Consider the following 15,923-nt stretch of genomic DNA (forward strand, 5'->3'; position numbering starts at 1 on the left):
TTTAAAAAGAACATTATTGATCTGGCATTTTGCAGTGTAGACATGTTTGTGACTTCTATTTTTGTGGCAGCCAGGATCAATTTTAATTTCTAATCTCAAATCCAAAATATTAAGGATTCCTGTGTCAGCTATGTGCCGTGAACTGCAGTTTTCTACTGCAAGAAATCTCTCTCTTTTTAAACGTTAGCCAGAATCCAATAGCCAAATATGTAAGGGAGATTGTGTAAGGGGGTTTTGCAGCTTCCTCACCTCCTGTGATGCACCCAGGAACATGAGCAAGTGTGGAACTGGGTGCAAGACCTGAGTGTGTCTGAGAAGGCAACAGACAGACAAGATAGTCATGCACACAAATTTTGGGTTTGGTTAGCCCAAACCCTTTAGGATTTTGGTCATTATGTGGGATCCAGCTTCTTGATGCAAAGGAAAGTATGTACTATTATACACAATGAATTCCAACTACATTTACCAGGAAGATACTCCAAAAGTTGTATTGTTCCTATTTCCTTCAATACTTAAGTATGCACGGACTATGGCAGATCACTACGCTGAATCTCAGGATCAAACAAAACACATGGGATTTTTTTATTTTTTGTTGGAAGTGCTCTCCCAAATAATGAAAACATCTGTATCTATTAATATATGATCTGTAGGCTGATTAGCAAGAATTTCAAATGCCCCTCCACCCTCAGAACAGGAAGAAATCTCAATACCATTTCTTCCACCACTTGGAACAAATTAGGCCACAACATTTGTGCTGATTATAGCCGCAGGCTGAGCATGGAAGATGAATCCATACCATTAGCCAGCTTGATGCTGGCCGATCACCGCTCTGAGCTGACTGCTGATGGGAAACCTAAGATGACAGATTGAAGAGGAAAATTCATAGGCATAAGGCATTATGTGATAGCTAGCCTTGCTCCCTGGGTTAAGCAAGTGTCACCAAGCTAGGTATGCACCTGCTGACTTCACCCCCCAAGATACCTTAAGGGGAATTCCACTAGGGGAAGCCTAAGAATTTGCCAGCTCTCTTCCTTTTTCCATTGGACCTGTCCTCATGCCGACCTACTTCTGAAGTTGTGACAAAAGTTAATACTTTAAAGGCATATTACGCATAGCCAGAGACAAAATCTTAACAATAGTGATACAAACAGCACAATAACGAAGGAAGTGTGGGCAGGCAAAGGCAAACCCAAAGCAGCTGCATTTATCTTTCTCTTGTTCATAGGTTAAAGCCTATGGGGTCACAAAGAGTCAGACACAACTTAAGGACTAAACAACAAAATGTCTTCCTGTTTATCATTGTATTCTCCTTTTGATCCATTAGATGATAGCAGAAGGCCATTTCTTTCAACTGACCGTTCTTTCATAGAAGTACAGCATGCCAGCATTATAGCGGAGAAGAGAGTAACACAGACAGAGACAATATCCTTCTTTCCCCCTTTTGATCTTGACTCCTTGGGTCTTTGTATGGATCCATACATGTGAGTGATTAATGAAATGTTTAGTGCAGATTAAATATGTTGTTAAATGGTTACGACTTTCACTTTTCCACTACTGTATGGAAGAACAATATGCTATTTTTTTCTTCTGCAAGTGTTAGGAAAGGTCACCACAATGTCTTGATGCTGCAGACTTTAAAAATGAGTAAGGCCCATTATGCAATAATCCATCTGTTTGCTAATGAATGGCTGATGACAGCAGCTCGAGAAAACCTGAAGATGCATGGTCCTCATAAATATGATTCATAAGCCTTTATCAACTACATATCTATGTCTCTGAGCCACCAGAACTCAAGTCAACTGACAAAAGTAAATGCTCATCCTTGTCCTTTACACAGAGTGTGGAAACACTGTGAATATGGAAACGTTAGTTTTTGTGACTGTATCACTGAGAATCACCCAGGCAGCATGACCATTAATCCAAAGATAGAGTTTTGCTGCTGCAGGTCCTTTGGAGGAGTAGAGCCTGCTTCCAAGGAAAAAAACTCTCTTCTCAGTTCAAGACTCCAGGGCTCTCCCTTGGAAAAAGTTATTATTTGGAATAAGCCAGCATGACCACTGGTAGCCCAAAATCCTTCCCAGAATCAGACAGACTTGTAATCCAAAGGAAGATAACATTCCCATTGAGTCATTTTCTATTGGTAAGTGCTTCACAAAGAGAAAGGATGATATTCTATGGAGGGAACAATTCAAAACGGATGGCACTATAAGGCAAACCACAAGTCTCCTTTTCTCATCAAATGCCATATGCAACTCCTCCCATATTTTGTGCTCCTCTGGGCATTTCTCTTCTCCAATGCCAGGATATATTTCCTCCATTCCCCCATATTTTAAGTGTACGACTGGTCAGAAAGAACAAAAAGCAGTGCCCCTTCCCCATATGATATAAAATGTCTTTAGCACTGAAACAAATATAGCTGGAAAACATACCAAATCCTTTAAAATTAATATTATTAATATTATACAAACCTATATAATATTATACAAAATATTATTAATTTTATATTAAAATTGATACGATATCATCCTTGAGATAGAGACAAGATAACAACTGCTGCAAGAAGCAACTGTTACAGAGGTATTAGAATCCATACAGAATGTTACCATGGTTACTACTTTGCCCTAACAAAGGAAAATCAGGCTTCTGATAGAGAGGTTTATTGATGGTTGGGCTACACAGAGAGTGTCCAGGAAAAACTGGCAGGACTAAGAAGGTGTGATAAACATTTAGTATGTCCAAAGCAGACAGTAAATAAATTTCAGCAGTCTCCTGGGGAAATACCAGAATCATTATCTGAAAATGTAGCATAATTGGGGGAAGGGGAGAAATTACAGGCAGATGGTACCACACAGGTCATCATTATTCCTCTCTAACAATAACAGAAGTTACATCTACTTAATCATCTAAAGATATGCAGTATAAAAATCCAAACTGTTACTATGTCCTAGGAAACACCTGGTTTTCCTTAACAGCTCTCCTCCACATCTCTTGCTATGATACTTAATCTTTTTTTGTTGTTCTGAGAGTTACAGTCTTTGACACACCTTGGGAAGCGTGCCATAGTTTTTTCCAGCTTATGATCTAAGGCCCAGTGTGTGCATGCACAGCAGAATCCAGTAACAAGCTTTTTGAGGACTGTATCACTTCTTGCTGCAGGTTCAGGGTTTGCTTGTTTGAATTGTTTGCCATCCATAAAACAACTTGTTCATATACAAAGACTAGATCAAGGAGGAATCCAGCCTGAAAGGTGCTCCTTAGCAAGACACATTTTTACATATGGAAATTGTTGTTTTCCTCATAGGGTGGGACACTGAAATATATGTTAGAAATATAGAATAGAAAGAGAAACCTATAGAATAGAAACCTAAGTGTAGCTCTATCACCTATATGGACATAGAGTGGAATTTTACAGGGAAGGCTGAATGTGCAAATCACTTTGGAGGGTCAAGGCCTTGGTGAGGATAGAATCTGAATCTTTGATTTACATCATGATGCTTCTCAGTCTTAAACAATTTTTACACTCTACCTACACACATCTAAAAATACGTTATGCATAGATTAGATTTGGAAGCAATCCTATAAAGCCCACGCTTAAAATAATTATCTCCAAATCTTTGCCTTCTAATTAAATAGAATTTTTTCCCCTCCACCTCCTCTTCTAATTGCAATCATATCAACACTTAACCTAGAAGGTATATCTGGGCCTTTAATTTTCATATGGCAGGGAAATATTTGACATACACATGAAATTAATTGTCAAAGATATTTCTTAAGGCTAGGAGTTGCAATGTCACTCTCAATAGCAATACAGCAATATCTGTGTGTGACGCGCCCCTCCCATGTCCCTGAACATAACTGAGATAAATGGTGATCATAGCCATCATAGACTCTTCCCCTCTCACTCTTCAAGAACTCTGTGCAGGCAGGCTTATAATAATAATAATAATAATAATAATAATAATAATAATAATAATAATAATAATAATAATAATAATAATAATAATAATAATAATAATAAAGAACTCTATGCAGGTAGTGTAAAGACTTCATCTGCAAAATTTGTGCTTGGCATGCAGTTGTAAAGGAACAGGAGCCCTAACAGAAGGATACAGTATCTCTCATATTAAAGGTGCACTAGCAAACTTCACTGTGTAAAACAGATTCAAATAGAAAGTAAGTCCCATTGAACCCAGTGAGATGGGGAGAAGCATTTGAAGTGAAGAGAATTAGATTTACAAATCAGTTGAAAGTAGCTACATTTCTAAATGTAATAAGTTCCACATTGGATAGTTATAGAACTGATTTACCAATATCAGATTGTGCCCAGAGAGAAAGTTGCAAGAATGGCATCTTTTCAAACACATGATATTTAAGTACATATATCTATAGATAGTTATTTTTCTGTACTCAGCTAGGGTTGGAACAGTCACCATGGTTACAGATTTACCCTGTTGCTTTGGGGGCATATGTGAGAATTTATATAAGCAAATAAGTATACAACTATTCACATTTCTAGTGAAAGACCTATTATTTTGTTATTGTTTTGTTGTTGTTTCCATGTTCATTCAATAAAAAAATTTTTTTAAAGGAAAAATATTCTGACTGGGACGTCTTCCGCTTTTTTTCTCATTCTTTTGATGGAGGGTGGGTTCTTTATTCAGAAATGAAAATGGGAGAAGAGAGAATCAGCAGTAAACTAGAACAACCTGTAATTACTTCTGAAGTAGACTACTCTCTCAGTGCAGCAGTCAAGAACGTCAAGCAGTGGTTCTTAATGTGGGCGATAACGCATCAATATGTCCTGATGACAATTTTAAAGAAAACAAAAAATGTGTTTGCATAAATTGAAGAATTATTTCCCTGTCTTTTGACTGAGAAGTTATGTGGGGGGGGGGAGGCAATGATAACTTCCTCAATGGCTCAAGGGAGCGATTCTTTCAAAAAGGTCAAGAACCACTGGTCTAAAGGATACCCCCTTTCTCACTACCATTCACAAAGTGAAACCATGCAAGGGGCAATCCCAGAAGCTGACTCCTTTTTTCATCATATCAGTGTGACGGTTCAGCTTCAGGCTCCTTTCTCCATTCAAATAAATCAGGAGATTTTTGTAATTTAGAAACAGGTGTGATGTTTACTGGTGTGTTCAACAAATAACAAATAATTATTCCAGTGTTTTTCTCCTTCTGACAACAGGTCAGCCAGGGGCTTCCATTCTTCCTCCAGGAATGGGTTCCCTTCACCCGGGTTCCACAGAGACCCGACCAATCTATAGATAAATCTGGGTTTGCTGCCTGTCCATCTTCACCTTCCAGCAGGTGCACAGTGTTGTCGTCCCGGCCATCCACCCACATGGAACATCCAACGTGTGAATGTGTCTTCCAGGGTCCTCCCTGTACCCCTTCATCCTCATTTCGCTCACCCTCCATTCCAGCCTCTCCTTCCTTTCTCTCTTTACTCTCTCTTTTTCTTCTCTTAGCTTTCTCCTCCACTCTCTGGCTTCTGCTTCTCCCCAATAAGAGGGTCTCGGAGGGATTTCTCTCCTTTTTCTATAGTCTGCCTCCTCCTTTGGGACCCTCAGCATTTCCTATGCTCCGGTCCAGGGATCCTCCATCCAGACCCACTCCCAATCTGGTGTAGACCATCTTGACTGCTGCCATTGGAGTTGTCATCATTCAGGATGTCCTTTGTTATGTAAAGTTTGACATCCTTTTTTCCTGTTGTCAATGCAGGCATGGTATTGTACGGCAATATCAGTCCATTTCCTGGCATTTTGAATCATGGATACAGAAACACAATATTCCACATTCATGAACTGCATTTGTGTGTGTGTGTGTGTTTGTGTGTGTTTGTGTGTGTTTGTGTGTGTGTGTGTGTCCATTTCCTGGCATTTTGAATCATGGATACAGAAACACAATATTCCACATTCATAAACTCTCTCTCTCTCTCTCTCTCTCTCTCTCTCTGTGTTTTGAAGAACTGAATATTGGAAAATGTGATTTAGACCAGACATGATGATTATAGGACACAACTGTTACAGCATTTGTGTGCTGTATTGTGACTGCTAAATAAAAGCTACTGAGTCTGGCATCAGCTGTCTCAAGGCCAGCAAACTCTGCCTCAAGAAAGGCACAGGGTATGATTGAGGGGGAGAATTGTTCCCAGTACAGAGGAAAACTGGGAAAACCAGAATCTGGAGCATCTAAATGCCAATATAACACACAGATTACAACTACACTAAAAGTTATTACAACCACACACTGACACAAAAGCCACGTCGCATTAAATTGATTTCTAAGTGCTCTAACAAGTTTTGTTTTAATTCAACAGTGTAGTTGCACCCTCAGTGCAAATATAAAGCCCTGTGTGCACTTATTTAGGAATTAGTCCATTTGAACTTATTGGGATTCACTACTGAAAAAGCAAGCATACAGTAAGCCTTTGAGAATACAGGCATACAGTACTTCATAAATTTTGGCCCAGTCCTCTGCATCTTTGCCTATAAGAAAGTCCCATTGAATTTAGTGAGATTTACAGTGAAATCTACAGTGATGTCCAAATATATATATTTGGATATCAGCCTCACTGTGTTCGGTGGGACGTGTTCACAGGAAAGCAAAATATTCCATTCCAGCCTTAGAGGAGAGAGATCATTTTCTTGGAGGTGAATGCCTGTACAGAGCTCCTGTGACTGGGAATCCTGATCAGTGATAAGGCTGGGCTCCCAATAGCCTTTGTGTGTGGTACTTTGTCTCTGCAGAGCTTCACAAGGAGCTTTCATAGCACTGACTTCCAGGTGAGGGGAAGTGAGGATGACATGTACACAGTCTTTTCCACCACCCGTTCAGACATCTCCCTATTGACAGGCAAAGCTACACTGTTTTTCTTAACCTTCATCTGCACAGATGCAAATACTGACAGAGCTTTGAAACCATGTGCCTTCCAAGATATTAAGAAAAAGCTGCTTATACCCTCTAGTGGTCAAAAATGTTTTTTAAATTATGACTTTTCGGGCCTGCAAGTGGACTCCAAAGCTTGACATAATTGTGTCCCGTGGCCCCTCAAGGTCACAAAATTTTATTGAGCCAATTTTAAAAACAAAATAATTTGGAAATTAAGGCCTAGAGGTATGCGGGGCTGCATTAGGGCCCCAGGGGCATGCCCCTTTTTCATATAGCCTTATATACAAAGCAAAGGTTCCATATTTTATTCTTGTCATCAGTCATGGGAAAAGTTACTTTTTTGGACTGCATAAACAAGCCAAGATGATCAATAGGATCTATAGTCCAAAAGCAAAATACCATCTCTGTTCATAGCTGGTGATAGAAATAAGGCATGTAGCCGTGTCTGCCTTTCCACACCTTGAGCTGGAGCTAGGAATAGAGATGGAAACTGCCTTCTTGTTCCAGGTGCCTGTCCTTGTTTCACATTGCTTATGACAAGGTCCTGTTCAAAGAGGGCTGGCAGCTGTCATGCAAATATGCCCTTCATGTGGTTTCAACTGAACAGCTGTAATTATTCATTGAAAGCTCAGTGGTGCTTTAATATGAGAGACCACATACTACCAAGAACTCATTACACTAATAGCCAAGTTGCATCTGCATTAATTAGGCCCAGAACTCTAGAGTGGCCAACAAAAGCCCACCAGTGTGATATACAAAATTCTAACTTGCTGCATTTTTAATTGTTCCTGAGAGACAATAGAAAAAAGCCTGTGACCGAAGGAGTAAACACTTGCCCCCAAATTCACAAAGCCTTCTTCATTGTGCATAGAGGTGGTTAGGAAGCAGGGAAATTTTCAGCTCTTTGCCACAGTTTTGATCCTCAGTTTTGATCCTTCTTCGGCACTGCCTTTCTTTGAGATTGGGATGTAGACTGTTCTTTTCCAATCCTTTGGCCACTGCTGAGTTTTCCAAACTTGCTGGAATATTGTATGTAGCACTTTAACAGCGTCATCTTTTAAGATTTTAAATAGTTTGAGTGGAATGCCATCACCTCCACTAGCCTTGCTGTTAGCCATGCTTTCTAAGGCCCACTTGACTTCACTCTCCAGCATGTCTGGCTCAAGGTCAGCAACTACACTATCTGGGTTGTCCGGGACATTCAGATCTTTCTGGTATAATTCCTCTGTGTATTCTTACAACCTCTTCTTGATATCTTCTGCTTCTGTGAGGTCCCTGCCATTTTTGTCCTTTATCATGTCCATCTTTGCACAAAATGTTCCTTTAATATCTCCAATTTTCTTGAACAGATCTCTGGTTTTTCCCTTTCTTTTATTTTCCTCTATATCTTTGCACTATTCATTTAAGAAGGCCCTCTTGTCTCTCCTTGTTATTCTTTGGAAGTCTGCATTCAATTTTCTGTACCTTTCCTTATCTCCCTTGCATTTTGTTTCCCTTCTTTTCTCCTCCACTCTTCCTCAGCAGGATGTTGGACACCTTCCAACCTGAGGGGCTCATCTTCCAGCGTCGTATCTTTTAGCCTTTTGTTTCTGTCTATGGAGTTTTCTTGGCAAAGATACTGGACTGGCTAGCCAGTTCCTGCTCTAGGTGGATCGCGTTTATTCAGAAGTCTCCATCTGTCCATCTTGGGTGTCCCTGCATGGCATAGCCCATAGCTTCTCTGAATTACTCAAGCCCCTTCACCACGACAATGCAGCAATCCGTGAAGGGGAGAGCAAGCATACCATTAGATAAAAGCAGGTGTTTGAGCAAAAGATGCCACTAATTTTAAATGAATTGCAGCTGCTGAGAAATATTGCCCATCACTCAATACGAGATGGGCACTGAATGAATTAAAGTGCCATCCATTTTATTCATAGAGGCATTCCTGTCACCTTCTCAGCTATCTGATCCACCTGGCAGCCTTTGCCAATAGTTCAGCTGAGCATGTGACACATGTATGTTCTATTCATGCAGGATCAGGGAACATAATCAGTGCAGGTTGCATATTTGTCTGGAAGCACCAGATCTTCAGAGCTTCTTCAGCAAGATTGGTCGGCTGCCATAGGCTCTTTCTGCTTCTCCAGCCCTAACCTTCCATGTTGGATATGCTTCCAAAGAGATATCTGTTGCTTATGTTAGAGGGAATTAGTGGTGAAGGAAACAGCAGGTTAGAAGAAGATGGTTTTGAAAAATCTGTTTCCATTCTTCCCCCTGCTCTTCAAGGCAACTCCAGAGGACAAGACTAATATTTAATTTTCCAAGGCTGTGGGAGCACTGAATGAGGGCAAACGGTCCATACTCATGACTTCACAATAGAAAGCTCTGTACTTGGCACACAAGAAAATAAGTCAACTGAACAGGATTAGCCACAGCACTGAAGTGATCCGTTTCAAGGAGCGTGGCGAAATGCCAACACATGACGTCACTCCTGTCTGGCGACCATGAAAGCTCCAAAAGGAGGAGCCAATGATAAGGCAGGAGGGGCAGGGTCAAAAGGGAGAGTGGAGTGAAAAATGACAGTTAAGAGTTAGAGAGAGAAGGAAGATGATAGTTAGGAGTTAGGGAGAAGGAGAAGATAGTGATTTGGAGAGGGAGAGTTATGAGAGTGAATTGAGAAGGTTAATACATAGATTGAACAGTTGGAATGATAAACAGAATAGAGAAAGAGTTATAAGTAATAGAGAATAGATAATTAGCAAAAGTATATTGTTGTTCTGAATAAAAGTACCATCAACCAGTGCATAAACAAATCCTATTTAATGAATGATACTGAGCATCTGTGATTTACCCGTTGTGATTTACATGACAATAAAAACATCTGTAATTTAAACCTCTGATTCTCAAACTCAAAAGTTCAATAAAGCTGTTATACTTGGCAGCACACGTGTCTGAAATACATAATTGATATTAGGTGAATAATACCTGGTGGCAGCGTCTAAAGTGGAAACACATCCAGAGGGTGAACCTATGTTTAAGGGAGATTAAACAGGGGCACTGAGTGGACACAACAAAGTGTTGTCAGGGAGAAGAGAAAATGTTGTGAGCCTTTGTGAGGGCAAAATAAACAGGGGCCACAAGGGCAAACACCACACCTGTGTTAGAGGGAATTAGTGGTGAAGGAAACAGCAGGTTAGAAGAAGATGGTTTTGAAAAATCCATTTCCACTTTTCCCCCTGCTCTTTAAGGCAGACTCCAGAGGACAAGACTAATATTTAATTTTCCAAGGCTGTGGGAGCACTGAACGAGGGCAAACGATCCATACTCATGGCTTCACAACAGAAAGCTTTGTACTTGGCACACAAGAAAATAAGTCAACTGAACAGGATTAGCCACAGCACTGAAGTGATCCGTTTTAAGGAGAGTTAGGATAATCGCTCTTAAATGAAAAACAGAGAGCAGACTATATTAAGAGTACTATTTTAAAAACGCTTGAGGAAACTGTTAAATAAGGGGAGCTAATCCATTTCAGGCAGGTGTCATATAGAGCACTGTCTCAGCAAAAATAGTTCTGGTCTATTATCAGTTTGTGATTCTACAAGGACTCATTAAAGAAAATGCTATGCTTTGAGTTTTATACATTTCTGTGTAACATGACAAAAATAAAAATACTAAGTAACAAAAGTATCCACAATGGAGCTGTACATTCATATAGGAATCTTCAGTGTCTTCACTTGCTTTCCATTGATTGATCAATTGTATTTAAATGCATTTTCATGTCTTGCTTATTTGCATAAATAAACAAATTGCAGCATGTGCTTTCTGCATGAAATACAGTATGAATGAAGAATTTATGTACCTTTTAACCTCTTTTGTTAAAAAGTGTCAAAATCTTCTTACATAAAAATAAATACATGTGTACCTTTAAAATGTATTCATTCACTACAGCTGCAGATCCACCTTGATCAATCAAGGGGCAGTCCAACATCCATGCATGCCTTTTCAGGAAGCTCTATTCTGTTGGATTAGCTTTAATCACAGTTAACGTCCTGTAGGATTTGTGTCTCTCTGTGCAATCCTATGTTAGTCCTACCTAGAATAATTTGAGAAGAATATGACTTATTGCTGAAGTCCCAGTGATTTCAATAATTACACTTAAAAATGTCTAATTTCAGATTTAGCTCTTTGCCTTCAACACTGAATTCTGATGAAGCAGTGAAACAGTTTCCTGGAGCAAAGAAATAAAAAACCCTCCCCCTCACTGTACAAAATGAAATGGCATAATAGATATGAAGATGGCTCACTTTCTGAACCTGTACATCGGTATCTTTGAAAGTGGTAAGAGAAGTAATATAGGCAGATGTATATCTTTTTAATTTCCCCTGCTTTCATCTTAGAGAAGCTTCAAGAAAAAAAACCCATATGTTAGCACACAGGTGTTTCCCCCTTCCTAGCTGACCTTGACATATGTTTACTTAAAAATTATCTTAAGCTACTGTAGGTTTTTAATTATTAGACATCTGTTTCTTTATCCTAGCCAAAGTGCTTTGAAAGCACCTTCCCATCCTTTAGGAAGAAGCATTCTGAACAGCTTAGATTTGCCTGAGCAATAGGCATTAACTCTCACTAGTAAGCAAATTATAACAGTGGCTAAAGATATTTGGTTAGGCTTGCATTTTAATTGTAATGTCAGAAACATATGCCACGAGGGCTCCTTACTAAATTGCCAGTGTGCTTTCATGGTGTTTCTGTTCTTCTGTGGTTTCTGCTAGATTTTTATAGGTCTTTTTGCTTTCTGCTGCCCAGGCTAGGAAAAAATGAGATACCCACACCTGGATTATGAAAAGAAATGATTGATCCACTTCCAAGCAATCCACTGAAAAAATCATGATCACAACAAATGTCTTCATTTCATTCAAATGTATGCAAAGCGTGGGGGTAACAGCTGAAGGAATTCTATATTGCAGGCCTTTTAAGTGGTGATACCAAGGCAAATATAAACAACAAGGCCAGGTATGATGGCCTATAAATGTTGGCATAAAGCTATTAATTTTATTGTTATTCTCGAACTGCAGAAAACAGAACACTTATCTATCATTATGCACTATCCATAAAGGGATTGTTGCCATCACATTTGTCTTTTTGAGTTTGTTTACTTGGTTTGTTTTATCAGTTTGGGGATTATTTTTATTTATTATGTTTGAGGCATAGTGGGAGGGGGTTAGTGTTTATATAATAATGTAATGACCACCCACAGTAATGCTTCCACTAAGCTGGGCAGGATGTAAGTGGGATGGATGGATGGATGGATGGATGGATGGATGGATGGATGGATGGATGGATGGATGGATGGATGGATGGATGGATGGATGGATGGATGGATGGATGGATGGATGGATGGATAGATAGATAGATAGATAGATAGATAGATAGATAGATAGATAGATAGATAGATAGATAGATAGATAGATAGATAGATAGATAGATAGATAGATAGATAGATAGATAGATAGATAGATAGATAGATAGATAGATAGATAGATAGATAGATAGGGCATATGTCAATTCTTAATAAACTGAACTGGTGTTAGGGAGGCACAGAATATATAGGTCTGTCTAAACCAGATCACATCATACTATATAAAATTGCTAAATCAACAGTATCCTTGAGATTCAGTGCCCAAACATGAAGCCAAGGACCTGTGATGTCACAGGGCAGGCAAAGATCTGGAGGGGCAGTAGTGCTGCTTTTGGGTCAGCTGATTACAGAAACAGGCATAAGGAAAATCTAGGTAAATTGGATGAGAATCTGGCTACCATTTGATTAAAGATTAAAGACATAATAGAGCAACCTTGAGCTAGGGGGGGAAACCCATTTCATGTTGGCAGGGGTGGTTGTGGCAAAACGTGCTCAGCTGCTGAAATGGTTCCTACCAGTCTCATGTCATCTTGCAACAGCACACAAGACACATGCAGCCTTTCTTCAGCCCCTGTGATGCTGCTGGGACTTGTGAAAAAGTTACTTCCAGGCAGCCAATGGGGAGTTACTTCCAGTTTTATGTTACTACTGACAGGGCATATGCAGGAAGGCTCAAAGGTCACAACACTCCACAAGGCATCAGCTCCTGCCTTGTTCCAAATAGCACCTGCATCCAGAAGATTTTTGTTCTAGTCCCCTCCTCTCACTCGTCACTTTTTTTGTTTGCTGGCAAAGCAAAATACAAATAAAAACACTTTGAAGCTAAGTCAGTGAGTCCTGGTATGAGGTGGGAATAGGTGGAGATGGGTGCTCACACTCTGAAGACATCTCACACAAAACCACTAAATATTGTTCTTCATCTAGCAGCTCTTAGACCCTTCCACCTATAATGCCCACTGGCTAGTAGTTTCAGTCCAAGAAGTAAATGTTGTAGTTTAAAATTGTAATTTAAAAAAAAATAGCTTTGCTGGGAGTTGTTGCTGAAAGTGACTAGGAATTGTTCTCTGAAAGGATGTACTCCTAAGCTTTTCTGGGTTTGTCTATCTATAATTGCCATCCTTTCATGCTGTCTGTTCATGAAGGTTCAAAATATGCACCTGCCAGAAGACTTCAAGAGGCCTTCAAGATTTTTCTCATAACATTAAAGTGAATTATATGAAGCTTAGCCCACTCCCACTGTAGCGCCTCTTTGGGTTCCCTGGCCTCATATCCCTTAATGTCTAAAATATCTTGTGCATTTCAAAACCCTGGAGAGCTGCTGCTGAAGGAGAGAGAGAGAGAGAGAGAGAGAATGAGAGACAGAAAAAGACAGCCCAGTCTGTATGTGTACTGGGGAGTGGGATTCAAGAATTATGGGTAATTTGTCCACAGCTTCAGAGCAACTAATGATCTAAATCTATGAATATTGAGTCTGAGCTAGTAAGGACTCCTTGGAAGACAGAGTGGCATAGTGCCTAGAGTGTTGGTCATGACCCTGGAAAATTTACAAATCTAGTCCCCACTGAACCATAAAAGTCACTACATAGTCTTAGCAAGCCACTCTCTTTCTGTCTAACCATATCTTACAAAGGTATGTTTGTTGTGCGGATAAAAGGGAAAGAAGTAGAGCCATGCTTGCTGTCTTGAATGTCTTAGAAGAATGGTGGGCTATATATGTAACTAATAAATAAATGTAGCTAAATAAATAAATTCCATGGGACTCAATGCAATGATTAGATCTGAGATGGGCTGCTGGAATTGTGGGTAGAAATTCAAGTTCTAATGTTCATCTCTAGTTTAGGTGCCTTTACCAAAGCACAACACAACAACAACAACAAAAAACACATTCACAAACGCCTCTCAAGAGCATCTGGCTATTATAAACCATGATGGCTAAGTGTATTTATTAATTACAAAATATTTCTGCCCCTGCAGCAGCAATTTGGGCTCAGACTCTGACTTAGTAAAGAGAGAAGGCTAGCTCATTAATTAAACAGAAGCAGAGATGAAGCAGACCAACCTAGATCACAGCAATATCACCAGCCTTTTACTCATCCAAGGATCAAACTGTTATCTGTTTATTATACTTTTTTGCATGTATGTCTCCTGTCAAGCATTGAAAGAAACCTGTTTTGTCACAGCAATGGATCTTGCATTTGGCATACTTTGTTTCGCAATTGGTCATGGGATGATAAATGGGGGCTTAATTTGCAAGTCTCATTAATGAGACATGCATCTCTGAAGAAATTCCAAATGTGGGAGGAAAAATAGATTAATTGTAGGGCATATTCATTACTCTGAATATCTAATTTGAAACTGACTGAAGCCCCTTGATCCTTGAGGCCTCTGAAGTCAACATCCTTAGAGCCTGAACTCCTCCTTGCAATACTTACTCTCTCCACATTAGAGACAAACTGCACATTGGCCTAACAATGATCAAGCTTTACCAAGGAATTACTTTATACTGTATAGTTATTTGAACGTTAAAGATCAATTTAGGAATTGCTTTCCTCCCTGGGGGGAAAATCCACTTTGACATAAATCTATGTATGTGGATTGGTAATAGGCTTGTGCAATTAATATCCTAATTTAGAATTCTGGATTTCATGAGCTGCAATGAAGGATACCAATGCATTTTTCCCCATCAGTGGAGCAGGAAGGGAGAAGGAAACAGTCAGACGGGAAAGAAATTTTTAATCTTGCTTGCTGTGAAACAGTTAAAAAATTCCTCCCCCCCACACCAGTCTTCCACAGTAGACTGCAGCCTTTGCAGCTGCATTTCACAAAGAGATAAATTATTGGGAAGTAATTACAGGCAACTGATCATTCTCTGCAGTTGGACCCTGCTAACATGAGAGAGCTAGGAAGCAACTTAGAGATTTTCTCCCACTGTCTCTTTAGCAGCTGGCAAGCACTTGTTATGCCCCACGGCAGTTGCAAAGGTAGGGTGAGCAATCTGACCCCAAGAGGAGCAAGCCAGGAAAAGCAGTGACTGGGTTGCATCTTCTCCTGCAGCTGCTGAGCAGTTAACGAGACAAGCAGGATTTCTGGGTTTCCGTGACCTGTCAACCCTAGTGGCGGCAGATGTATTTAAACAAGGACATATGGAAATGAGCAATGACTAGTGATTTAATCTGCTGTGCGCATCAAATGTTCCTTGCTGCTTCGCACATAAAAAGCCAGATCAGAATAAACTAGGCTTCAGACCCTGTAGCAATGCCCAAGGAAACAAAGTGTTTGCTTGCATTCTAGTCTAAGGTCTTCTTGGCTCATCCATCACCGGCTGTCGGGGGACAAAACAAAACAAAACAAAAACCCAGGTTTAAGCAGGCATCTGCTTGGTACTTGTCTAGCTCAATATATGTTTTAATTTTTAAATTCTCATTTGCATGCAATCCATTTAAACTAGCAGCACTATTTCGATACAGCTTCGACATACTTCCGTTTTCTATGAAAAACTAGTGCTCTCTGGTGACTATACTAAAGAAAAGCTTCCAGAAGAGTTTCTGTTTATTTCTGCCAAAGTTAACAGTTGCAGCAGTTTCCTCAAAAAGCAGAGGGACTGAGGGGCATGGGCCTTTTGGAGC

Source organism: Pogona vitticeps, chromosome 5 (assembly GCF_051106095.1).
Source record: "Pogona vitticeps strain Pit_001003342236 chromosome 5, PviZW2.1, whole genome shotgun sequence".
NCBI lineage: Eukaryota > Metazoa > Chordata > Lepidosauria > Squamata > Agamidae > Pogona > Pogona vitticeps.